Source organism: Aedes aegypti, chromosome 3 (assembly GCF_002204515.2).
Source record: "Aedes aegypti strain LVP_AGWG chromosome 3, AaegL5.0 Primary Assembly, whole genome shotgun sequence".
Lineage (NCBI taxonomy): Eukaryota > Metazoa > Arthropoda > Insecta > Diptera > Culicidae > Aedes > Aedes aegypti.
In genome coordinates this window covers 243,985,348-244,013,021 of record NC_035109.1, presented here as the reverse complement: position 1 = coordinate 244,013,021, position 27,674 = coordinate 243,985,348, and the positions used below count along the sequence as shown (strand labels likewise).

The 27,674-nt window shown below is 37.4% G+C and overlaps 1 protein-coding gene and 1 non-coding gene across 2 annotated transcripts in view; one reads left to right on the top strand and one right to left on the bottom strand.

Annotated features, from left to right (window-relative positions):
- The window catches only part of LOC5566602 (matrix metalloproteinase-2), a 269,084-nt gene that overhangs the window by 164,880 nt on the left and 76,530 nt on the right, over positions 1–27,674 (bottom strand). The gene's annotated exons all lie outside the window — the stretch shown is intronic.
- On the top strand, positions 21,293–21,365 carry Trnar-acg. Its single transcript has one exon. It is a non-coding gene; the product is annotated as a tRNA-Arg (tRNA).

Below are 27,674 nucleotides of genomic sequence, written 5' to 3'. Positions count from 1 at the left end.
TTACATCATCTGAAAGCTTTTTATCTTGGTTTTTTGGGAAAAATATGAAAACTACGAAAACTCAAATGTTTGTATTTATTATCACGTGTGCCACTATAGGAATATATGTGCATATAGTAGCACTATTTCTAATTCCTGTTCCTATAGTAGCACTAGCATCACGGCGTTGGAAAAATACTTATCAAAATCGTATTTTTACAAAACTTTTATATTTTTCCTACACAGTGTGGATCAAAAGCTTTCGAATGATGTTAAAAAGTTCTTATTTCATTTATTATTTTGTATAATAAAAAATAGTTTCTCTCAGTAGTGTTACTATAGGAACAGTAGGTTAACTATAGGCGCAAGGGAGCTCAAATTTTAAGCAAAACTAATTATTTCGATCATTTTTTGAAAAAAATCAAGCGGTGCATAAATGGTACTTAGATTAATAGCTCCTGACCTTTATGTCAAAATATATTTTGAAAAGATTTATAGCAAAACGGCCGTAAAAAGCCACTAGTGCCACTATAGGGGACTGTCCACTAAGGGAACACCGACCCTACGTTACGGCCAAATTCGGATTTGCGTTACGGCCAATGTCCTGGGCCCATAACCTATCGTAAGTAAAACTCGTCTGATAGGGTTTAACGTTGGAAAGCGAATGAAAAGTTTTATTGATTATTACATCTAAAAAACTTCGGTTACTAAGGTCGTCATGGATTACTTGATGCTAACAGTAATAGATACACGTGTACATATCTCGATTTTGAAAATTATTCGAAATTTGAACAACTGTAAAACTGATTTTTAGAAAGTAATCTGGAATTCAAACAACTTCCAACTTAAAATGTCGAAACATTTATTTCAGGGCTGGTAGCAGGTCTCTTTTTAGAGACTTGGTCTCTATTTTTATGCAAGTTGAAAGTTTTTATTTTTGATGAAATGTCTCCTAGGACTTCAATTTTAAACCAAAATGGTTTCTAGAGTATCTTGTTTTCCATGTCTTGCTCGCATTGATTTATAATGCAAAATTCTGCGGGCTCCAGAAAAACCTTAGGAACTGTTACGAGACTATTCAACTGATTCTTCAAGAAATTAACCTAAGATTTTTCGAGAAAAAGCTTCTGGTATTATCCTAGTGGGTTCTTCAGAGATTTTATCTGGAATACTTTCAGGTACTCCTACAGGGATCTTTCCAGATTTTTTTTTTCTAAAGACTCTTCTACAAATTCTTCCAGATCTTCTTCTAGCGATTTTTTAAAGGATATCTTGATAAATTTCTCCAGTATTTGTTTTAGGAAATTCTCGAGCACTTCAACATTACTATCTCTACTTACTTTACTATTTGGATTACTTTGATTATTTTCTTCAAGCACTATCCTAGGACTTCCTCCAGATATTTTTCCACTAATCCTTCAACCGAAATTTCCAGTTGTTACTCTAGGAATCCTAGAGTTTTACAGAATTTCTTTACAAAAAAACAGTACAGTTCAATTCCAAAGTTGTTCAGTTTTTTTTTTAAGAAACCGGCAAGGATTTTTACGTCATTTCATCCGCTGTAGCTCCAAGTTATTTCACCAAAAATTCCTCGAGGGGTTATTCGAAAAAATCTATTAAAACTTTTTAAAGATTTCTCCAAATTAGACCCTGTATTTCATCATTGATTTCTCCTAGTTTTTTTTTTCTAGGAATAACTTCAGAATTTTATCCTAGGATTACAACTGCAGTTCTTCCAAACATTTCTCAATGAATTTCTCAAAAAATCCCATGGAATCTACAAAAGTTTTAAGGGATTCCGTCCGATGTTTTTTCAAGCAATTTCTTCAGAAAATCATGCAGGATACTATCCAGAGTTTCGATTGATTCGTTTTTTTTTAATCATCCTCACAATTTAACTGAAAACTCTTCTAAAATTTCCTCGAGGGGTTTCGAGTTCTTTTGAACCCTTATTGTTAAAAGGTAACTTAAGAACTTACACAAGTTTTGTCACAGGTTATTTTAAAATTTGCTTTAGAAACACCTCACGAATTTTGTTTAACATTTTCTCAAATTTCTTTTCAATTTTTTTGTTTAAGTGTTTACCACACAGTTATTAACGGTATGATAGTGAATCAGTTTTGCGATACAACAGTCATGGAACATGCTGTAAATATATAATTGAAAGTGATTAATGGGACTGTCCAGAATAAGACGCAAGTGATTCTAAATCCGGATATCTTAGCAAAGCCCAATGTTTTTCATATTTGTGTTTAAGTGTGGCAAGTGAAACCTGCAGCTTGTGCAAATGTTCCGGAATAAAACTCCATAAGTTATCAGCACATCATTTTATGCCGGAAAACTGCTGAATATGCGGTTGCAGCAACAACCTAAGAAACATTTGCATATTTTATAATAATTTATTAAGCAATTTTCACTTCTTCTTCTTCTTCTTTCCCCACTGGGACAGAGCCTGCTTCTCAGCTTATAAGTGTTGCACTATAGTGTTCTTATGAGCACTCACACAGTTATTGACTGAGAGCTTAAGCTTAAGTAATTACTATGCCAATGAACATTTTTGCATGTGTATATCGTGTAGCAGGTTCGAAGATACTCTATGCCCTGGGAAGTCGAGACAATTTCCTACCCGAAAAGATCCTCGACCGGTGGGATTCGGACCCACGACCCTCAGCTTGGTCTTGCTGAATAGCTGCGCGTTTACCGCTACGGCTATCTGACCCCCCCCCCCCAAATTTATCACTACTGCATACTGAATAGTTGCTTTATTATATTAGTTTGCAGCTGCTACGCAAACATTGTTCAAGCAAATCTGGCGAAATTATTAGGCTACTTATCATTTAGTAATTGTAATCATACATTGTAATAATGTTTATTCAGGTTTTGCTTAACCTAATAAGGACTGTTGGTTTAACAACGCTAATTTAACAAACACCATTATTGCAGTTTAATTCAGCATCGTGTTTAACAACAATTTAATTATTTCCATGTGAAGCCTTTGTTCAGGCGTTGTTCACACAAATTTGGAGAAGTTATAAAGCGCGTCGTTGTATATTGACTTTATTCTACAACTTCAAAATCGCTTTATAAGCATTTACCTCAGCTTTTGTTCAACTGCCACAAGATTAATTAAAAACAAATAAATGACCAAAAAACGCTTAACCTTCGGGCTGTCGCGCTGTTGTACTTTGTACAACAGTTGTGATTTATATGCTCTCATTTTGCCAAAGATATCTATCGATACCAAACCAAAATGTATTCCTCAAGGATCTTCTTAAGAACAATACTCGACAGTTGTTATTTACAGTATGACCCTTTATAATACGGTAAAATCAATAAATGTACATGGAAGTCGCATAATAATGAACGCACTATATACGGTTCGAGGAAATCACAGTTTGAAATCGTCATATCTCGAAATCCAGATAGTGTAGAAACTAGGGGGCCTTAGTAAAGTTGTTCTGGAGGTGAAGCGCTATCTGATGGTACCTCATTCAATTCGGAATTTGACCGCTAGGTGGCACTAGTGGGCATGAAATTTTACTTTTGTTTTGCCGATTTTTCAGGATCCTGACCATTTAGAAGGATATCGTCTTCGGCAAAGTTGTTTAGTAAGTTAAGGACTATCATTTTTCGAGCTAGTTGATTCAAAATTTTGCCACTAGGCGGCGCTAGTGAGCATGAAACTATTGTTTGCAGATATCTCAGGAGCCTGACCACTTAGAAAGATGGTGTCTTCGGCAAAGTAGTTTGGTAGCTCAAGGGCTATCATTATTTGTGCCAAGAAATAAGATATTTTGCCATCAGGTGGCGAGTGAGCATGAAATTTTTTTTTTGCGGATACTGCAAGATCTTGACTTTTTAGACAGGCACCTTTGGCAAAGTTGTTCAGAAGCTCAGGGACTATCATTATATTAATAAATCTCTAACTTTAAGGATTAAACAAAGAAAGAATTTGAGCTACTGAACAACTCTGCCGAAGACACCATCTCTCTAGGTGATCGGGCTCCTGAGATATTTGCGAAACAAATATTTTATGCTCACAAGCGCCGCCTAGCGGCAACATTTCGAATCAACTAGCTCAAACAATGATAGTCCTTGAGTTACCGAACAACTTTGCCGAAGAAGCCATCTTTCTAAGTGGTCAGGATCATGAGATCTGGGAAACAAAAGCTTAATGCTCACTAGCGCCGCCTAGTGGCAAAATCCCGAATTTCTTGGCTATGATAATGATAGTCCATAAGCTACTGATCAATTTTGCCGAAGACGTCATCTATTTAAGTGGTCAGACTCCTGAGATATTCGCAAAACCAAGGGTGTTGTACAAAGTACAACGCGCGACTACTCGCGTTACAAAAATTCGCGCGACGACCGAAAGGTTAACACTAGAGATGTACCGAATATTCGGCCGGCCGAATATTCGGGCCGAATATCTCGATTATTTTGATTTTGCCGAATATTCGGTCTGCCGAATAGTGAAATCTGTTATTCGGCCGAATAGGCCGAATAGTGACCGAATAATAACAAAATAAAATAAATTGTAACAAAACATTATGTTTCATACGAAGGAAAATTAAAAAAAAAAACGATTAATTTATTCAAGTGATAATACATCAAATTTTCCCTTTGGTGGATTCCATGGATGGAGTTTGATACTAAATGTTTAAAAATGTGAGAATTTTTCCGTTCTACGGCATTGCGATGCTGCTCAATATACAAGCCATTCAATATTTCACTCATCTTGCATGGATTGTATTGTGGCATTATTTTTACGTAAACTGAAAGTGCTTTTCACTTTGGTTTTGTAAAAAATATGGAAACAACGAAAATTCAAACTTTTGCATTTATTATCGCTTGTGCCTATAGGAACACATGTGACTATAGTAGCACTATTTCTAATTCCTGTTCCAATAGCTTTATGGCGTAGGCAAAACAAAAAAAAAATCAAAATTGTATGTTTATTAAAAAAAAAACAAAGTTTCTCTACTATAGGAACAGTAGATGTACTATAGGTGCAAGGGAGCTAGAATTTTTAGCAAAAAATCATTTCTTGAACAAAATTGAGCTGTGAATCAATGGTACTTAGATAAATAACTCCTGACATTCATGTCAAAAAATATTTTGCAACGATTTATAGAAAAACGGTCGTAAAAAGCTACTAGTGCGAATATAGGGGACTGTCTACACCGACCCTATGCGATGTATCTGCTCTAATTAATATGAAGCACTTCCAGAAGTCGGATGAGAAATAAAGCGACGTATTAATCTAGTTCCTAAAAAAGTTAAATGGATCAAAACTGCAATCAAAAAGATACAAATCCCTTACTATAGAAATATAAATCCTCAGAGCTTTTGACTTTTGTTTTTTCTTTACACGGTTTCAAAAGATTAAAACGATTATTCCGATCAATTCTTCACCGTGGAAGCCATCCCTATTAAAAAACTAGGTGTTATTCGACCGAAATTAACGGTTTGAATATTGAGTCATTATTCGGCCGAATATTCGTTTGGCCGAATAATAATTTCTCAACCATTCGATATTCGGCCGAAAGCCGAATAGTGCTATTCGGTACATCTCTACTTAACACTGTACTTCAAAATGCAGTACATACTTATACAATGAATTAATAACCATTTTTAATAATTACCTGAATACTGGCTTTAAACTCGAGGCCGTCCCCATCGTCAGCGGTATACCTTGCCATCCGCGCCATCTTTGAAATCATATATCTGTCTTCCAGTGCCCAATATAAACATGTTGTAGCTGAATATTGAGCTCTCGCCGAGCGGTGTCACGAACACGTGCGCAAATTTGCTGGTTGAAAATACTGCCATTTGATTTTGCTGGGAACAGCTGATATTTGTTTATATTTTCCACCAGCACTTTTTAAGTAGTGTTGGTAACATGTAACGTGTATGTACACGAGTGCAGAAACCACTATTGACCTTGCTTAAGCTTCTATTCAACAATGTTTAATCAACACGTGCTATGCTGATCAACAACTGAACAAGCGCATTACTTCTGCTGCTGTTCAGTACACTCAAAAAAAATCCAAACGTCATTGCTACGTGAAAAATCACATACAACATTCCAAATTCGTTTGGCTTTCCGTTCACCTGACTAAGGTAATGATTACTAAACCATACATAACCACCAAATTAAAACCCGGTGATTGGGCGTTAAATTCACTTAGACATCTGCATACCGTATTCTTTCTCTGTTGAGCTCAAATTAAAAGATGTTGGCCGCAAGTTTTTCCACGAGCTGTTGATATTTAGAATTACTTTCAGATTGATTTAAAGATACGCGCAACAGCAATTCGGCCAAAATTGTGGAGGCACGAGGTATTTTTCAATGGAAGGATCCATGAGGAGTGGAAAGTGAGTTTTTATTCTAGAAAATCGATTTAGTCACCCTCATTCTTGTTTACGGCGGATCAAACTTTCAATCGAATCCTATTCGTTCGAATCCATCCCTCATTCTTCTTCACCGATCTCTATAATGGTGGCTCATTATATTTGCCTATGGGTAGATGCAGCTCTTTCTATTTTTGACAACATTCTAGAAATGAAAGAGAACACGTATTTTGAGTTTGAAGATTAATCTATATAACTAATTTTGGTTAAAATTGAGTGCTTCGTGAAGCCCAAGCAGGACAGTTCAGTTTTGCGTCGTCCGAAAAATTTGGCTCACGGTTTCGCGCATGTTTTCGTCGCCGGAGATTTTTTTTTTCCTGTTTTCAAGCGTCTTGCTGGGTAGTGCTTCGTGAAGCCCAAGCAGGACAGTTCAGTTTTGCGTCGTCCGATAAATTTGGCTCACGGTTTCGCGCATGTTTTCGTCGCCGGAGATTTTTTTTTTCCTGTTTTCTAGCGTCTTGCTGGGTAGTGCTTCGTGAAGCCCAAGCAGGACAGTTCGGTTTTGCGTCGTCCGATAAATTTGGCTCACGGTTTCGCGCATGTTTTCGTCGCCGGAGATTTTTTTTTTTTTCCTGTTTTCAAGCGTCTTGCTGGGTAGTGCTTCGTGAAGCCCAAGCAGGACAGTTCGGTTTTGCGTCGTCCGATAGATTTGGCTCACGGTTTCGCGCGTGTTTTCGGCTCCTAAGATTTTTTTTCTGTTTTGGAGCGTCTTGCTGGGTAGGTATTTGGAAGGCACAAGCAAGACGGTTTGTTTTCGGGACGCCAAGAAGTTTTGCTGTCAGTATCAGTTTTGTGTTCAGTCGAGGATGGATTACCAACTGGTGAGTTCGTTTCATTCTTGTGATAACACATATTTTCTTGAAAGCGTAACTTTTAAGTAATTTTAAAACAAACTTTGTATGGTTCGTCACTATAAGTGTCGGCATTATGTTTTTTTCTTATGCAATTTCAATATACATATATTTGTCTCTTTTATACGTTATTAAAAATTATCTTTTGAATTGTTCGACATTGTGAATGTTGACGTATTTTTTAAAACTTGTACCATATCGAGACAAAATGCACAGTAATACTCATATGTAATTTTCAAACTATGTATAGTTCGTCACTACAAGTGTCGGCATTATTGCTGTTTCATATAATTTAAAATATATACATGTAATTTTCAGTTTTCGTCATTAATAAAAACATCTTTTGAATAGAGTAGTGTTTGATCCTTCGACCTTGACACTTGCTCCTGCTGGGGCGGGTGATGAGGGCAGGATCAAACATGTCGCGCGTCGGTAGTGAAGCGGTGGAAAAGTGATCGGTTCGTTAGTAGTGTTTGATCCTTCGACCTTGACACTTGCTCCTGCGGGAGCGGGTGATGAGGGCAGGATCAAACATGTCGCGCGTCGGTAGTGAAGCGGTGAAAAAGTGATCGGTTCGTAAGTAGTGTTTGATCCTTCGACCTTGACGCTTGCTCCTGCGGGGGCGGGCGATGGGGGCAGGATCAAACTTGTCGCGCGTCGTTCGCTCAGAGAAATGAAAAAGCGTTGCGGATCGCTAGTAGTGTTTGATCTATTGATCGCGTCGCTTGCTCTTGCGTGGGCGAGTGACGAACACTTGTTCGGCGTTTAATGCGATTATCGAATTATTTCGCGAATCCGGTTAGGCGTGATCATATCATGGCTCGCATCACCAAACATTGGTGACTCCCAGATCTCTACCCTATCCCACTAACCCAATATCCTTTCCATGACAACCGTGGAGATGCAGAGGTGATCTCGGTCTCTAGTAACAACGGTAGTCACACTAACATTCCTTCCCTTCCCCGATGACCGTAAGGACGTGGCCGGCGCCGTTATTGACTTTTAAATTTGAGCTCTCGATTTGTGCACATTGAAGAATGGTAAGCTAATCCACGGTGCCCCGACAGACCGTTATTATGTAAACAAAATGTCCATCAAATCTGAGTACAGGGTTCGATTCCTAAGGTCATTCTGCATCCCTGGGCCAATTTTTAAAAAAATCCCTAGGAGGAATCTCAAGAAATCTTGATTTGAAGTTTTTGAATAAAAATTTCCATATAAACCATATTGAAATTACGCAATAGCACTAAAAAAACCTACAAAAACGTTCAAAAAAGTTGGCCAAACTGTTCGCATCTAGTATATAATTGTTACCGTTGTTATAATTAGAAATATTTACAACTGACTTAACTTACCAGAGTGGCTTAAGGTGATTATAGAACAAAGCCACACCTCAAATTTTCAAGAGCACAAGACTTGAGAATCGAAGAGTGTTCCGCGTTGAAAATTTATCCCATTGGTCACCACCAGAAAGCAAGCAATTTGATTGGTTTTCTACGCGAACTGTTGTCAGATTCTCTCGTCTTGTGCACTTGAAAATTCAAAGTTTGGCTTCGTTTTATAATCACCTTAAGTATGTTTTTACATGGCTCAAACCAGTAAGCTTAGTTATCTAGATTCAAATCTAAGAAATAAATGTCAATATGATAATGATGTTTTGTTCGATAAACGTGAATCATTCAATGCTGAATATTATTTACAACTTATTTTTTGACTTTCACACTAAGTGACCAGCCCACTTAAGTCTGCCGTATTTATTTTGCTCAATAAAATTTGCTTCTTTGTATATCTGGTACTACCCTTGATTTTTACGTCTAGTTGTCCACCGACTATTGTCCTCAGAATATTACATACCTGTTCCACATTCTCAGCCTCAACAGGATTTTTACACGGAAAACATGATTGTTATATGTCAAAAGTGTTCGAAGATTATCTAAGTCTTCAACAACTTCAAACAAATCCCGAATAAGTATTACCTTACTATTAACATCACTAGGACTTCCATTGTATATATTTGCAACCATTTACTTCATTTTAATAGAATTCATTGTCTATCTGTTTATTGATTTCTAGGACACGTTCGACTCAGTAACGAAAACCTAGCTGTGACAGCTGTGGCATAGACATAAAAAAAAGAAGATTATATCTTAACATGAACAGGGAAAGCTGATTAAGCTGATAAATACAATTAAGTGTAAGAATTGTAGACGAGGTGCCTGCCTTTTTTTTGTAAAATTGCATGCAATGAAATGGAGATGAGTTTTCGTTTTGTCCCATATACTTCTTGATGACTTCATTGGAATCGAACGCAATGCAGTAGAGCAGGGTTTCACTATTTTATGACGGACAACTAGGATAAGATTGTGACGTGTGATATTGATATTTCCCGAGGTGTTGTTGAATTTCCTCGCATAAAACGTTTTTTTCTATGTTATTTTGTACATTTCGTACGAAATAAGTCGAATCAATCTGTTGAAGCTGTCAAATTAACATTTGTTATCATAAGTTGAGTCGCATAAGGTCACAGGTTAGTTCGGTTGAAAATTTATACACTCGCATTGTATGCTATTATTCATGACATAATATATGCACGCATATCGCCTCCACTTTTGTACGTAGAAGGCATTTTCGAGGACATCTTATAAGTGAAATTTTGCACATGCAAAGCCTCCAGGTGATTTCGTTATACGTACATTTTGGTTATCTGAGTTGCAATCCTTTATCGTACAACACTGAACAGTTTTTCGAAAATTAAATCATTTTTCAATACTAATGCAAAGAGAGTATCGATGAATGCAAGCACAGATAACAGACGTTGTAGTCCGATTGTAAAACTGTGTAATACAATTAATGATCATTTTGAATGGCAACAAAGTAGCAACATCGTGGTGGCGTCATCGCTAAGTTCCCATGACGATGTCAGAGGTGAATATGAAATATTTCAAGATACTGATATTCACCATTTATTGACGCAATTCGCTGTGTGGCGGCGCTAGGGGTAGCAAGGAGTTTCAATTGGAATATTTACACAGGTTATCAGAAAATTTTCGTTCTAGCATATACATCTGTTATCTGTGATGCAAACATGCCCAAATGAAACATTATTGTCAATTTGCCGTTTTTAAAATGCTGATTCTTGGCTCTCTAACCATATTTATTTAAGAACAGGAGCGAATACTCCTCATTAGGTGTGAATGCCGGAATAAAAAGTTACATCATTCAGGTGGGGGTCAGCGGCTCCGTAAAAGACATCCGCTCAAGTTCATTCTGATATTGACGTGAGCGTACCAGAGCAACCAAATCATTCTAGGTTTGGACCAAACATTTGATACTTTCTCTAATCGACTATAACAGTAATCACATGGCTTATCTTCTGACTATTATTATGTCTTATTTATTCTAAGATCCTTGTTTTATTGAAATCACAACATTAGTAATTGTAAATTTATTATTTTGCATTATTTCAATCGGTTTAACGTAGAAATAAGACAATCTATTAAACTTCAACCATTAAACAATAAAAAACATACCTAAGCCACTACGGTAAGTTAAATCAGTTGTAAATATTTCTAATCATAACAACAGTAACAATTGTATACTAGTTGAGAACAGTTTGGCCAATTTTTTGAGCGTTTTTGTAGTTTATTTTTTCAGAGCTATTGCGTAATTTTAATATGGTTCATATGGAAATTTTTAGTCTAAAATTTCAAATCAAGATTTCTCGAGATTCCTCCTAGGGATTTTTTTAAAAATTGACCCAGAGATGCAGAATGACCCCAGGAATCGAGTCCTGTACTCAGATTTGATGGACAATTTTTTTGCATAATAACGGTCTGTCGGGGCACCGTGTAATCCCAAGCCCCATTCATTAATTCCCTGTGCAACTTCGATTGTTCTGGCCAATCACGGAGTAGCAACTACGAATTGTACGGTCATCTATGCTTATGCTTATGCTTATAACTAATTTTGGTTAAAATTTTTTTTTCTTCGTGAAGGTTTAAAAGATGTTCCATTGAAATCAAACATGCTTAACTTGATCCATTAAGTCTTGAGCATTGGCGTTACTAAGGGGGCTATGAGGGTCTAGGCTCCCCCAAGAATATTCCTTTTTTTAATGCTCGTAGAGTAATTTCTTGTGGTTTGAAAATTACTATTTTCGATACCTGGGAGAATTCCTATTGGAGGTGCCCAAACGCAAAGTGGTGTGACATTTTGGTCGGTTTTGTGTTAAGTATACAAAAACAATTGTGGTATTTTTACGTGATTTTTTCCGTCCGACAGGAAAAATAACATAATGCGTAGAAGATTGGCTTGTTTCTCTACCATACTGCTTGCCGGACGCCTTTGAAAGCCTCTTTCACGGTATTTTTGGATCAAATTCCGATTTTTTGCCAAGAATACATAATTTAGATGTCTTCTACATTCCCATGCATAAAAGTTGTCGAAAAAATAATTTGTGAGTGATTTAAGGCCGGTGTCCGGGATTCGAAGCATCCGGACACTTCGAATTAACACGGTACTTCCCATTCAATTTTTATGCATTTGTTATTATACTGAATAGTTGAACTGATAATTTCAAAAAACAGTATTATCAGTATATTTATCCTATTTGCAGAGACTCCCTTTGATTATGTTCTCTTTTGATTATCACGATGTTTCAGTAACATTTTTGGCGATTTTTGCAAGGCAGATCGAAAAAATATATTTGTTCTTCTACCTAATTGTTACCCTGTGGCAACATACCATCTGACTTTGTTGAAACGAGTAAGTAATTTCCAGAGAGCATACTGAAAGAGATCAAACCAATTAAATGTTTATACTGATTTGTTTATGTTTTATTTTCAAGATATCGTGGGCTCCTGCCCAATCTTTCGACTATACCCTACCCAGGTATTTATATCTGTAGGAAACATATGTATATACTATCAATCCTATTCAATTCTTGCATCTCTGTATGTGTGAAAATGTAGGCAACTTCAGTACATACCTGAAAGAAAAAGAAGGAAAAGATCCGTTAGAAAAGAGTTTATTACATGAAAGTGTAGGTATTCAAAAGACACGGTCAACTTCTTACTACAGGCATTTCATTAGGGAATACACTTCCTTAGTAGAGGTAGCTATAGTATTGAAGATGTGTGCTTCGACAATAAATGACTATGTGATATGAATGTTTCTATAATATAAATATAAGGCGAAAATGATACAAACAACACAGCAAAAATTATGTTGTAAATTTCAGTTTATTTTCATGCACATATTTGGAGCATCAAAATAAACTGAAATGTAAACGATAAAACTCTTATTTTCATTCAAATGCACTTTAATTTACACGATCATGTAGCACTCAAGCATCTTTGGTTGAAAACTAAAAGAAATGCCGTAACAATAGATGAATCTGATTTATTTTTACTCCATGCCTCAGTAGAGTGATGCAAATTTTGAAATTTTTGCTCCCCTATGCTTAAACGATTTTTATTATGGTAAATAGCATCCTTTCAAAGTTTGAAGTGATTCGGAAGAAATTTGACTGTGCACACGCCATTTGAAGTTTATATGGAGATTACTATGGAAAACGCCAATCTTTTGTGTTCAGCCCTCTATCTCTTCGTCATAACATTTTATGGAAAAGTGAACACACTCACCTCATTTGAAAACTTCCCAGCTACAACTTTGCCAAAGACCACTTTTTGATTGGACGTCAGGATAAATTGTTATTCATCATCATAAACTTGATTTGCATGTAGCATGCTTCACCAACTGTTCGGCAGGCAACAGTGGTACTCCTGGCGGGAAGAATAGATCAAAGTAATCCAGGCTACTATGTTCTACAGCAAAAAAGCAGTGTTGCTCTGAAAGTAGTTGAATGGTCATCTCAGCATGATTTAGACTTTGTTATCAATAATAACAAATTATCCTTACGTCCCATCAAAATGTGATCTTCGGCAAAGTTGTAGCTGGGAAGTTTTCACATGAGATGAGTGTGATCACTTTTCCATAAAATGTTATGACGAAGAGATAGAGGGCTGAACCCAAAAGATTGGCGTTTTCCATAGTAATCTTCATATAAACTACAAATGGCGTGTGCACAATCAAATTTCTTCCGAATCACTTCAAATTTTGGGAGGATCATTTTCATCATAATTGACATCGTTTAAGCATAGGGGAGCAAAAACTTCAAAATTTGCATCAGTCTAATGCCTCAGTTTACACTACATTGGAATTTACACATCTTTATCTGTGAATAATATCAATGGAAATGGACTGTAATGCTTTTAAAAGCAAATACTTTTCTTCTTTGAACCTCTAATGGTGCATAAGTACCAATAGTGGAGGGTACTATGAGAATTTAATGGATTGTGCTATTAAAGGAACAATGCTAAAAACAGGAATAGAATCAGTGCTGGATTTTTGCCGGGGAATCCTTTAATAGCCGTTATCTTCATATTTAAAATTGTATTTTTTTTTCTTCAAAAACATGATTGCACAAATTTATAATTTTGTGTTCAACGGAACACAATTTCAAATATGAAAATAATTACTAGTAAATAATTAACATGTAAAAATCCATTTTAAATAATGTTGAAATAGCTGGAGAAAATAAATTAAAAATTTATAAAAATCAGATTCCATAAGAACTCAGCATAATCTACGTAATTCACAAAAAATAACCATATACGCAAATAGTATCAATATTTCCAGTATGAACCTAAACTTTTGCGCGAAAGTGTAACCAAACAAGAACATCAAACACACGAAAAGTGGAACATAGCATATGCTATTTCGGTTTCACAAGTGCGCTTGCAATGTTCAATCATAATTATAAAACTGGTTGTCTGCGCGAGACATTCATTGGTTTGCCCGGAGGAAAGAGTTGGTGGTGATTCGGGGTGAATTCGATGGATTTATGACAAATCCAAAAGTGGAAAATAAACAGAGTGATGCCCATCCCATATTGAGGAAAGGTATTCTACTTGCAAGTAAACGGCAGCAACTCTCAGTCAGTCGGTTATAAATAGAAGACACCAAACGAACGGTCTTTGAGAGTAAACCACAATATTTGTTCTGGCGTCTAGCGATGCGTGAATTTTAGTTTATGGTGTGCAGTTTGCGCTTTCGGGTTTGAGTTCGATGATCTGTATCTGTTTAGTTGAGAAAGTTCAATCAAAGTTGTCTAATGCAATTTAATGATTAAAAATAAAGCAGAAAAAAGAATTGTAAAAAAATCATACAGATTAACGTACAACTTCTAGAAATCTACTTGGACGGTTAATGGCTGGGCATGGCGTACCATTGGTACCTCGTGTACCTGCAGGAATAAAATAGACCCCTTTGTGCGGTCCTTAGCCTCTTGCCCAGCAACTCCTATCCCTACCTCCTCGTGGTACTGGCCGGGGTACGAGTAACCTTGGGGAAGATCGGGTAACCAACCCCCGGTGGGAACTTTGGTCGTATGCTGACAGGGAAGGGGGGGTTTGCTTCTGCAAACCTGGAGCGTCTGTACTCCACGTTAGGAGCGGCTCACAACAGCGTCTGTTCCCCATGTCAGGGGCGGCTGATCATCGTCCGAGTGCCAGAGAAGGACTCTAAGCTAAACTGCGCACTATGGCCCTCCGAACATTTAGGGGGAATGGTCCTCCGGAAATCTAGGGGGTTGGTGTCAGGCCCTGCAAGCCAACCGTAAAAACACATCAGCACAGGAACGTCAACGAGAGAATACGGACCGGAACAATCGGCAAAGACCACAGCGACGAAAATGGACTAGCGATTGGAAACTCGGTACGTGGAACTGCAAATCTCTCAACTTCATTGGAAGTACTCGCATACTCTCCGATGTACTGAAGACCCGCGGTTTCGACATCGTAGCGCTGCAGGAGGTGTGCTGGACAGGAGCATTGGTGCGAACGTTTAGAGGTAATCATACCATCTACCAGAGCTGCGGCAACACACGCGAGCTGGGAACAGCTTTCATAGTGATGGGTGATATGCAAAGGCGCGTGATCGGGTGGTGACCGATCAACGAAAGAATGTGCAAGTTGAGGCTCAAAGGCCGGTTCTTCAACTTCAGCATCATAAACGTGCATAGCCCTCACTCCGGAAGCACTGATGATGACAAGGACGCATTTTACGCGCAGCTCGAACGCGAGTACGACCGCTGCCCAAGCCACGACGTCAAGATCATCATAGGAGATTTGAACGCTCAGGTTGGCCAGGAGGAGGAGTTCAGACCGACGATTGGAAAGTTCAGCGCCCACCGGCTGACGAACGAGAACGGCCTACGACTGATAGATTTTGCCGCCTCCAAGAACATGGCCATTCGTAGCACCTATTTCCAGCACAGCCTCCCGTATCGGTACATCTGGAGATCACCTCAGCTGACAGAATCGCAAATCGACCACGTTTTGATCGATGGACGGCACTTCTCCGACATAACCGACGTCAGAACCTATCGTGGCGCCAACATTGACTCCGACCACTACCTGGTGATGGTGAAACTGCGCCCAAAACTATCCGTCATCAACAATGTACGGTACCGACGCCCGCCCCGGTACAATCTCGAGCGGCTAAAACAACCGGATGTCGCCAATGCGTACGCGCAGCATCTTGAGGCAGCGTTGCCGGATGAGGGCGAGCTCGATAGGGCCCCTCTTGAGGACTGCTGGAGGACAGTCAAAGCAGCCATTAACGACGCTGCCAAAAGCGTTGTCGGATATGTGGAACGGAGCTCAAGAAACGATTGGTTCGACGAGGAGTGCCAGGAGGTTTTAGAGGAGAAGAATGCAGCGCGGGCTGCAATGCTGCAGCATGGTACGCGGCAAAACGTGGAACGATACAGACTGAAGCGGAAACAGCAAACCCGCCTATTCCGGGACAAAAAGCGCCGCCTGGAAGAGGTGGAATGCCAAGAGATGGAGTTGCTGTACCGTTCTCAAGAAACGCGGAAGTTCTATCAGAAGCTCAACACATCCCGCAAAGGCTTCGTGCCGCGAGCTGAGATGTGCCGGGATAAGGATGGGAGCATCTTGACGGACGGACGCGAGGTGATCGAAAGGTGGAAGCAGCACTACGATGAACACCTGAATGGCGCAGAGAACACAGGCACAGAAGGTCAGGACAGCGAAGGCGATGGCTACGTCAGCACAGCGGACAGCGGAAATCAACCATCTCCCACGATGGGGGAAGTTAAGGATGCCATTCAACAGCTCAAGAACAACAAGGCCGCTGGCAAGGATGGTATCGGAGCCGAACTCATCAAGATGGGCCCGGACAGGTTGGCCGCTTGTCTGCATCGGCTGATAGTCAGAATCTGGGAAACGGAACAGCTACCGGAGGAGTGGAAGCAAGGCGTTATATGCCCTATCTACAAAAAGGGCGACAAACTGGAGTGTGAAAATTATCGTGCAATCACCATCCTAAACGCCGCCTATAAAGTGCTATCCCAGATTCTCTTCCGTCGTCTATCACCTATAGCAAACGAGTTCGTGGGAAGTTATCAAGCAGGTTTCATCGACGGCCGCTCGACAACGGACCAGATCTTTTCCGTGCGGCAAATCCTCCAGAAATGCCGTGAGTACCAGGTCCCTACGCACCATTTGTTCATCGATTTCAAGGCGGCATACGATAGTATCGACCGCATTGAGCTATGGAAAATCATGGACGAGAACAGCTTTCCCGGGAAGCTCACAAGATTGATCAGAGCAACGATGGACGGTGTGCAAAACTGCGTGAAGATCTCGGGCGAACACTCCAGTTCGTTCGAGTCTCGGCGGGGACTACGACAGGGCGACGGACTTTCGTGCCTGTTGTTCAATATTGCGCTTGAAGGTGTCATGCGGAGAGCCGGACATAACAGTCGAGGCACGATTTTCACGAGATCCGGACAATTTGTTTGCTTCGCGGACGACATGGATATTATTGGGAGAAAATTTGAAACGGTGGCAGATTTGTTCACCCGCCTGAAACGCGAAGCAACAAGAGTCGGGCTAATGGTGAATGCGTCGAAAACAAAGTACATGCTGGTTGGCGGAACTGAGCGCGACAGGACCCGCCTAGGAAGCAGTGTTACGATAGACGGGGATACCTTCGAGGTGGTGGACGAGTTCGTCTACCTTGGATCCTTGTTGACGGCTGACAACAATGTTAGTCGGGAAATACGAAGGCGCATCATCAGCGGAAGTCGTGCCTACTATGGGCTCCAGAAGAAACTGCGGTCAAGAAAGATTCACCCCCGCACCAAATGCACGATGTACAAAACGCTCATAAGACCGGTAGTCCTCTATGGGCATGAGGCGTGGACTATGCTCGAGGAGGACTTGCAAGCTCTTGGGGTTTTCGAACGCCGAGTGCTAAGGACGATCTTCGGCGGCGTGCAGGAGAACGGCGTGTGGCGGCGAAGGATGAACCACGAGCTCGCTCAACTCTACGGCGAACCCAGTATCGTGAAGGTAGCTAAAGCTGGAAGGATACGCTGGGCAGGGCATGTTGCAAGAATGCCGGACAACAACCCTGTAAAGATGGTGTTCGCCACGAATCCGGTCGGAACAAGAAGGCGTGGGGCGCAGCGAGCTAGGTGGATGGACCAGGTACACCAGGACCTGGAGAGCGTGGGTCACAGTCGAGGATGGAGAGAAGCGGCCATGAACCGAGGGAATTGGCGAAATATTGTTGGCGAGGCTTTATCAAGATAATTGATGTAAAGCCAAATAAGTAAGTAAGTTCTAGAAATCTTAATCTCTCAAAATTTCTCCACGGAAACGCACCTCTAGAATAGTACACAGTAAAAACATGTTTTTTAATCAAATATTAAACATGCACCGTTAGTAGTAAAAATAAGAAATTTTCATCTAAATAAAACAAGATTATAACAAAATCTATTATAATCTAAACTAAAATATAATAAAATTGTTACAATGATGTTTCAAAATATTCATTGCAAAATTTTAACAAATTTTATATTAATACTGTGGCAAAAAATATAACAAGTTACGAATAAACAAATCCTGACAACAAAATAATTTCAAATTATGTTGTTTTTGAATGTGATTTAATACATTTACACGATTACTGATGCCTAACCAAAAATTACGTCGATTGATATTTATTTTTTGCTGTGTATATAAGCCAAGTTGCGAAAACCACTCTATCCCAAACAAACCCAAGTTCTCTGAATTCCCGGTGAGAAACGACTTCGTCGTCGTCAGCAACAGTCATAAATAATTAGGAAAACGATATGAATAATTTGGTCTCTGTGAGCCAATGCTAATATAACGGGCTGTAAGCGAGTCCATTGGCCCCTCTCACAGCTAGCTCAAACCGAATAGTGGTTAGTTGATACCCAGGGCTGGTAGCGACAAGTGGTGCCAACAATAGTTATTTTAACCAGATTTGAGAAAATAGTGACTTATGGTTCTCAAAAACGTGTCTAACAATGAACTCTTTCTCGAATAACTTGTAAATCAATTTTCAATATTTTTAACCTTTTTTAAACATAATTTTAGTGACTGGCTTATAAAATATAGACTCGCTATAGAGTCACTATAAAGTGACTCGCCACCAGCCCCGTGGATTCCCGACTAAATAGTATTAACATTGCGCTTTATCCACTATACCGCCACAACGTCGATGTCGAATAGCAGGACGAAATCGAGCGGCTTCCCCTGTATTTGTTTTCAGCGTTCGGGTCAGTTATCTTTGTAGACAATTTCGTGGTCATAGAAAAGACTAACAGCTGCTGAATAAAGGCGCGAATGTTTGTTTGTAGTATAATAGCTTTGGCAGCGTCTAAGCCATAGAGCACGTGTTCACCATTGCTCACTTCTTATCTTTACATTAATCAATAGGCGCTTAGATTAGACAGTCTTGGCGCTTCGAACGTGAATTGCATGGTATTTGGGTTAAATGCTGATGCTGTTGTAAATTTGGCCCGATTAACTAAATCGTAATTACCCAACTAACAATTCAGAGCCACAAACAAGCATGCATGTTTAATTATTGTTCAATAATGGTAATGACAACTGAATAAAAATTTTGCTCTATAAAGTGCTGTGAAGATGCTTTTTTAACACAAACTTAGGTCAATGTTCAACGTTATGCATTAGAATGAACAAAAGTTGAATCGCCACTTATTAAACATTTCCAAAGATTCTCATTCGACAAGTCCAGATTGTTTTACTAATGAGCTGAACAAGACATGTTTCCCCCAATTAAAAAGCCAATATTCCACTAAACAAATGTATATGTATAAAAGGATATTCAGAAGACGAACTAACGTTTTACTTACGTCGCACTTCAGCTATTTATACATGTTTAACACAAGCATCAATAAGAGCTGAATAAGTATCTTATAAAATCCTAATTCAGCTTCAGTATATTATAAGAACAGTTGATCCAATAGAGGCCAAAATGACGATTAACAAACACATTGTTCAGCAATAAATAAGCCTTGTAAAAGCGATCACACTATAGCTAAATTTCATAAAATGGACAAAATATCCGAAATTCGTGTTGAGTTCCGAATGCATTTAAAAGCTCATAAATTATGCTTCCTTAAAACTTTTGAAGTAGCTGTTCAGAAAATAGACATGGTCAGTCTCCAGAAATGCAGAATTATTGTGAAAAACAAAAATAAACATTTAAGCTAAGTATTCCGAGTAGGAGCAAAGTACTGACAAACAAAGCGTGATATTGACTTGATTGACATAAGAGATAAAATATCTGAAGACAATATCAAAATTTTGTTCCTGGAAATTCTAAACCTATGAAAAATTCGATGTACGCAGATCTAATGAATAGCTCGCAGCTTTTGGTAAAATCTTGCAGAATCTAAATATGACATGCCAATTTTGTTCTAGTAGTTTATTTTAGATATCATTTCCAGATATTTTATATCATATATCCATCAAGTTAATATGACTTTTAGCTATCCATATTATATTTTCTATTGCTAGGCTTTTTTCGCCTACTCGGGATGTTTTTTTCCGTACAAGAATAGTGGAAATTTCTTTGACAGAATTGATTAAATAAATTTCTATAGCGAGCTACATTTGAAATGACTTTTCTTCACATCTGAATAAATACTGTGATCTAGAAAAAAATGATTTACTTGGCCATTTCTGAAAATAAAAATCCCGCGCATCAAGATATTCGAATATTTTTCTATTTAGGTGGGAGGACTAACCCTTCAAATGATTCAAATATATTCATACAGAGAACTTTTTCTTCAATGCATATGTAATAGGTTTCTGGAAAATACAAATTAAAAAGGTAATCAAACTATAATTCATAAAATTATTTAAGTTAATGAATCAGTTTTGAACAAACTAAAACTTATTATGAAATTAGATTAATCATTTCAGACTGATTTTACTTTGTGTAAATAAACATTATTTTGACCAACATCGACATAAATTTTCTCACTGTGCGCTAAAAATAGCCGACTGAACTCAGCTTGGATCAGCACTAAACAGCAGCTGAATAATATACTTGTTCAGTTGTAGATCAGCGTACCATGTGCTGATTAGACGTTGTCGAATAGAAGCTCAAACATGGTCAATATTCAGCTATGAGAAGTTTATATTTTGCACTGGACGGTATAATCATCAATTCTAGGATGGCGCAGATGGCAAGGCATACCGCTGACGATTGGAAGGTCTCGAGTTCGAATCCAGTATCCAGGCGATTTTTAAATAAGATTGTTACACTATCATAATAATTGTGCACAATACATTTATAAAGTGCCTAGAATAATATTTTTTTGTTTTTATTAGTTTTTAATTATTTTTGGACCAGCCGTATAAAAGCTGAACTAAATGCTTGTAAAACGTTTTTAAAGCTGAAAAATAAAGTTGGTATTCAACGACATGCTTTAAAGTTTCTCCAAATTTGTGTAAACAATGCTTGAACAAAGGTTGGCCATGGAAATTATTAAAATGTTATAAAACATGATGCTGGATAAAACTGCCATAATGGTGTTTGTTAAATGAGTGAATGTTAGTTGGGTATTGTAATACAAGTTATGATTTGATGATGACTTTTCGATAATTAGGCAACGAGGTCCTGTGGCGCAATGGATAACGCGTCTGACTACGGATCAGAAGATTCCAGGTTCGACTCCTGGCAGGATCGACTTTTTTGTTTTTAAAATGTCGTGTATATATTGTTATGTCTATGATTGGTTTTACTAATCTAAATCTTTATCTACATAAATGTTGTATGCCACTAAATAGCATGATTTTAACGTTGCTTTCAACGTTACATTCTTCAGAGACCGAAAATCGCTTCCTTTTTTCTTGCACAATGAGAAAATGTAAGACCAAAATGATCATATTTTTCGGCTACCTACAGATAAATTTGGTTTGGACCAGTCTTGTTGAGGCTCATTTGACCGAATCCTTCGCTCTGGCTTCCTAGAACTGTTATAGAGATTTCTTCGGAGCTATCTGGAATATACTTTTAACAGAAATCACGCCTAAATACTAAGAAGGAAATCCTAATGAGCAAATCTAAGGCTGAGTGATTTCTGCTATAAATTATATGAAGGAATTCTTCGAAAAAATTCTCTAGATGTTCTTAAAGAAATCGTTGTGTGAAATGATAAAAAAGACAAACATTCTTGAGAAAAAAATATACAATAGAATGATTACTTACGAAATTCCTGCGACAAATCAAGGAGGATTTTATGCAAAAGATTGTGGGTTCCAGAGATTTCTAAAATAATTCTATCATAGGTTACTTAGGAATTCAATTCTTCCAAGAATTTCTTCAATGATTCATACCAGTTTTTCATAAAAAAATCTGTAGACTACAGATTTATCTACTGGAATTACTTCAGGATAAACAGCAAAGATTTACTCCAAGATTTTCCAAGGATTTTGTCCAGAAAAGTTCCTCAATCGAAGAAGAAAAAATAAACTGGGATTCCTTCATTGATTCCTGCATGTGCTATTCCAGATATTTGCAACTATTCGTAGCAGCACTTTCTGACATAGATCTTTCTTATAGAAATTTCTCCATTAACTTTCACAGGGATTTCTTTTTGAAATTTCTAAAATTTTCTCGGTATTATCTCTTGAATATTTAATGAATTCGCCCTGAGATTCTCATGAGAAGTTCTGCAGTTATTGTTCTAGGACTTCTTCCACCTATTCGTCAAATATTCACTCAAAGGGTTATGGATTCCTTACCAGATTTCTTTTGGGATTTCTCTGGAGACCCATACAAGGATTACTCCAGCAGTTCTTTTAGCCCTTTTTCTGTTTTTTGGGGTCAATACGGGCTGTCACTTTTTTGTAATTGGATCGATTTGTGATTGTTTTCATAGGGGAAGTGGTGGAAAATAGATCAGGGGTGGTAAAATGAACACCGTGCCTTCTACCGAGAAAAAACAAATTTCAATGGATTTTTATCACGTACGGACGATTTAGAGCATAAATCCGAGTGTTCGAGTAGTTGATACGTAGATTTATTGAAGCGAAAATATCAACGAAAACTAAGATTTTAGAAAACCACGTTTGAAAATTAGAACTGACGTAACTTTTAGCTCGGCAGACTTGATGTTTTTCAATGAGGTGAATCTCGTTATGATATGTTGTCAAATCTGATACCTTTAGAATTCTTTTTGAACGGGTTACAATCATTAATCGATGTATTTTCGGTGGGGCAATGAAAATTTTCAGAAATATTTGTTATGCTCACGTTTTTTGCATGGTGTTCGTTTAACCACCAACCGCTGTTCATTTTACCCACATAGTGCAGGTAAAATGAACATTTGCATCGCTTTTTGATAGCGATGGAAAGATGTGAAAATGTAGCTATTTTAGTCTGAATCCACGTCGCTGCTATAGATTACATCCCTATTTTTGATGTTGTGCGATAGAACTGTACAAATTTCTCGTTTTTTTTTTATCAGAAACAAGATGATTTCCTTAAGGTGTTCATTTTACCACCCCTTCCCCTACATATTACCGAGTTGTTTGTTTCGCACATATTTTTTTTTTTCAAATATTTTTAAAACTAGTTTTCTAAAATTCAGGGGATTAGAAAATAATGTTTTCTGTGATAGCTTCATCATACGGCGGAATTCCCTACTAACCATTGTGCAACATAGTAGCCCTACCCCATGTTGCAAATCTTTACCAATGCAAGTGTAGTGTTATGTAAAACAGTTTCTGAGATGTAAGTGTCTAATGTTATAAATTTCACGTTTTTTCTCTTTTTTTTTCAGAATAACCCTTCCCTTTCTTTTTTATATTATTAAGTATAACTGAATTAAATGTTTTTTTTTTTCAAAACAGCATAAAAATCGAAAATCGATTGAAGTTTTGTGAAGTTGTTACGATACGAATTTGGAATCAAGCTCATCCCATCGCACAGACAGAGTTGAAGGTTAAAGAAGTTCTCATGTAGTTACTCCAGCAAGTTCTCCAGGGATTCATCAAGGATTCCACCAAGAAACGGTACAGCATTTCTTCCAGTGACTTCTTCAATAAGAAAGTATTCCTGGATGGAGATGAGCCACTAGGGCGATTCAAAATTTAAAAAAATGTTTCAAATACAATTTCCCATCCCATGTAACAATTTAGATTCTTACAGGTTTATTCATTTTTTTGATAGTTTTATAGTAGATTTGGATATCCTTTTAGTTTTTATAGTGATTTTCACTCAGTACAAATGATCTTGAATCGTTTTTGTTTTTAAACACTTCTTCTATCATTTCCAATAATAATAAGTGACCTTATGGCAACAGTTTTATAAAACTCTCGTACTTATCTGTAAGAACGCGCTCGTGAGCGAGAGTAAGAACTCTTGGCCGAGAACATCATAAATTTCCACCCCCATCATTTAACGCACAAATATGTACATTATTGATTGTAGTATTATTAATTCTATCGTTTACAGGGGCACCTTGCGTGTATTTTCGATCTGTTCTTCATGACAGTCGTTATTGATTCACGGCGCTCAACTTACTAATAACGCAAACAACCAGTTCCAGTGGTTTTCCTCCTCTTGGTCATGATATAGGAGCGGAACTGGACCACTGGACACCCTAATGAACAATCCATGTGTTGAAAATCTTCCTAATAAAGCAAATAATAATGATAATAGTATTCCTGAACAGTTTTTCCTATCATTATTCCAGAGATCCTTCAATACTCCAATACTTGCAAACGTTTTCTGAACAGTTCCCCAGCCTTTTTCGGAGATTACTAGAGGGTTAATTTAGAAGTTCGTCCAGGAATTTCTCCCATTCATAAAAAAAAATCTTTGAGCAATTCTTTCTGAACGTACTGGCGAAGGCATTTGAGCAATTTCCTTTGGAATTTTTGAACAAAATTACAGTGTAATTCTTGAAGGCGCCCCTGTAGGAATTTCTTTAGAAATCTTTGGAGTATGTCCTGGAGGTATTCTTAATAAATTTCTGATTGAGATACACAAACTGCAGTATTTCTTGGAATAATGTTTTTTAATATCCTGGACCATTTCTGGCATCCTCAAGAGAACTTTATGAGGGGAATTACTGGGAAGAAATTCGAACAGAAGTTCTATAATAATCCTAGGGGGATTTTTGAAGATTAATTGTAAATGTGCTTAGTGGTATTGTTAATTGAATCTTTCAAAAAACCATGCACTGTCTTCTACAGAAGTATATTGAAAATCTCATGAGTAATTCATGGAGGGTTTCAATTCTCAAATATTTTGAGGTGTAATTGTTCAGTAACCCATAATTAACTTAATTGGAAAGAATTTCTGGTGTAGTAACTGTAAAACTATTCTTGGAGTATTCTCAGAGAATTATCTGAACGAATATTAGGAGGAATCAGTGAATAGATTTCATGAATAATCGCAGGACGAGTTCCTAAAGCAAATTTCTGGTAAAAGGAATATTTGTTTTAAAGCAATCAATGAAAGAATATCTGCGACTGTGGAGGATATTCTACAAGTAGAGTAATTAGAGCAGAAGATTGCAGTGGGCCTTTTCAGCACATGAAACATAAACGCTGGGAGGGAACATTACATGGGTTTGAATGACACCTTTTGAAGTCATCCGATGGCAGATTTAAACATATTTTATCAAACTATTTCGAAGCTATGAATCAAACTGTTCAAGCAATAGTCATCTTGCAAGATTTGTTAGGTGTGAACTTTTGCACCGAATTGCTTTATTTTCGGAGGAATTCTTGAAAAAAATCATAAAAAATTTCATAGGAGAATCCCATAGAAAAATACTAGGAGCAGTTTCTTAAGAAATATTTCAGAAACTACTAAACTGCCCATAACTGCATATTTGTCACATTCGACATTTTTGGCAATTTCGAGTTAATACCGGGGAGAGTCATCAAATAACAAATACTTTCGATCAACGTACAGAAATCTGTGAGATTGTTCTAAAAAAATTGAAAAAAATACCTAGTTGTTTTGTCACATTGGCAATTGTAACCGCATAACAGTCACATTGAGATTATACATGAGTCTCATAATGCAGTAGCAACGAAAATTCTATCAAAATTATTTTCTGACTATTCACCTAATATGCGATATGAGTTGTACAAAATATCAGCTGCAAATAAGCACTTTTGAATTCCTAGTGATTTTTTGAAATATTAGTATCCTCCCATACTGCAATAAAATGCAAACTTGGTATCATTGGAACGAAAGTGATAGAAATCTCTTTTGGCGCGATTGGAAATAGATATTTGCTTGCCTGATAACCGTTCCAAAGATTATGTGAGAATAGTGCGCAGGATTTTGCCAGAATCGAGCCGGATTCTTTTGAAATTTATGCCCTGAACCCTGTCGATATGTTGTCCATGTATTTTGAAAACCATTCTCAGAATTCTGTGAGACATTTTCGAAGGATTTCGTTAAAATCTAAAGAATATAAAGATCGCTTGAAAAGAATCTTATGTAGTATCATTTCAAAATATTGCACAGAATTTTCTTAGCATGAAGTCTCGGATTTTGCAAGGATCCGGCGCATGATTCTGTGAAATTTTTCGTTGGGATTCAGTCAGAACCCCACCAAAACTAATTTTTAGAAGAAGTTTGTCCTGCGAAGACTGTAATATATTCCGTAAAGATTATGTGGGAACCATTCATATTAATTCGGATAGATCTGTGATTCTATGTAATCCAACTACGGAATCTGTGACAATATTGTCCAACATTTTGTGCGAATCATACTCAAATTTTCCGGTAAATATCTATGGGAATCTTGTTTAAAATTGAAAAAAAAAACTATTTATCTTCTACTAGCTCTGTCTAATCGTCTAATGTTTTTTTTTTATATTTTTTCTCAGGTTTAAGATTCATTCTCAGGAGTTTGTAAGAATCCAACTTATTTTTATCGTTCACTGAGATAGTGTTTGAATTTTTCTTTTAATCGACAACATTTTTTCGAACTTGTCTTAAATTTAATTTTGTGTATTTAATGATGAAGAAAATTATTGCTGAGATGTCTCGTATTTAATACTCATATAATCAAATTTTTATAAAAGAAAAATTTGAGTAATTGAAAAATAAATCAAACAAATTTGGTAGGATCATAAAACAATGTCGAAAATCTTCAAAATAAAAAAAAGTTTATAATTGAATAATCTAACGATATAATGATATGCTTTAGAGTAGAGTGCTCATCCCGGGACATCCCGGGAAAAAATCCGGGATTTAAGAAATTTTGAGATTTCCCGTTCCCAGGGGTACAAGTTCTGACGTCCCGGGATTCCCAAAATAAACGTTAAATTTGATGAAAACGACTAAAACATATTGCAAAACAAAGACATTTCTACTCCGATTTATGTTTTATTCAATACTAGCTGTTCCGGCAAACCTTTGTATTGCCACAAGGTAGGCTGCTTGATATTTTTTTTGACAAACTTCCATGCAAATGGTTTTGTTTTGCTTGTTCTACTTTCCCTAATACTACTTTTTGTACTCAGAAACACGTAAATGCATTGTAATACTTCACGATCACAATAGTGGAAGAATTTTCTTAATCCATCAACCAGATATTAAGCCATTTTATGACTTATAAACACCACCCTTTTTGTATTTACATACATAATAGAAAAGCATCTTAAATATGTACCGTTTTGTCTCAAATTCTGAACAGACTCATATTCCTAACACTCGGTTTTGTATGGCGATTTGGTTGAAATTTTTCACTGAAATATGTCATCAAATCTCCAGGACATGGTAGTCAATTGCAGTTCAATTTTAACGTCTTCTATTCTATTTTATACCTCAGGAGTAGTGATGATTCTCGAGTTTAAGGCCAGTAAGACTAGCTCAGATGAACTTGTTTGCGAAATTATACAAATACGATTTACTCGTGCTGTTCGGAATTTGAATAAATGTGTTCGGAATATGGGACAGAATGAACACAGTGTTCGGCATTTGATCATAATGTTGTTCCATACTTTTAGGTAAAACAATACT